The sequence below is a fragment of the Crocuta crocuta genome, unplaced genomic scaffold (genome assembly GCF_008692635.1).
Source record: "Crocuta crocuta isolate KB4526 unplaced genomic scaffold, BGI_CrCroc_1.0 scaffold1013, whole genome shotgun sequence".
In the NCBI taxonomy this organism is placed as follows: Eukaryota; Metazoa; Chordata; class Mammalia; order Carnivora; family Hyaenidae; genus Crocuta; species Crocuta crocuta.
Genome location: NW_027531297.1, coordinates 726,282 through 726,515, shown reverse-complemented (window position 1 = coordinate 726,515; position 234 = coordinate 726,282). Strand labels below are relative to the sequence as shown.

At 63.2% G+C, this 234-nt stretch overlaps 1 protein-coding gene across 1 annotated transcript in view; it reads left to right on the top strand.

Moving 5' to 3' along the window:
- Window positions 1-234, top strand: part of GRIN1 (glutamate ionotropic receptor NMDA type subunit 1) — a 23,505-nt gene that overhangs the window by 22,266 nt on the left and 1,005 nt on the right. The window lies entirely within an intron of this gene.

Here is a 234-nt window from a genome sequence, read left to right as displayed (position 1 = left end):
GCGGGGCCAGCGGGTATTGATTGTTGGTTCTTATTTATAGAGCACCGGGGGTGGACGCGGCGCTTTGCAAAACCAAAAAGACACAGTGCTGCCGCGACGCGCTATTGAGAGGGAGGAGGGCCAGCTGCAGATGTGTGCCCGTCATAGGGAGAGCTGAGACGCCCTGCCCGCCCTCCTCTGCCCCCCTCCCCCGCAGACAGACAGACAGATGGACGGGACAGCGGCCCAGCCCTC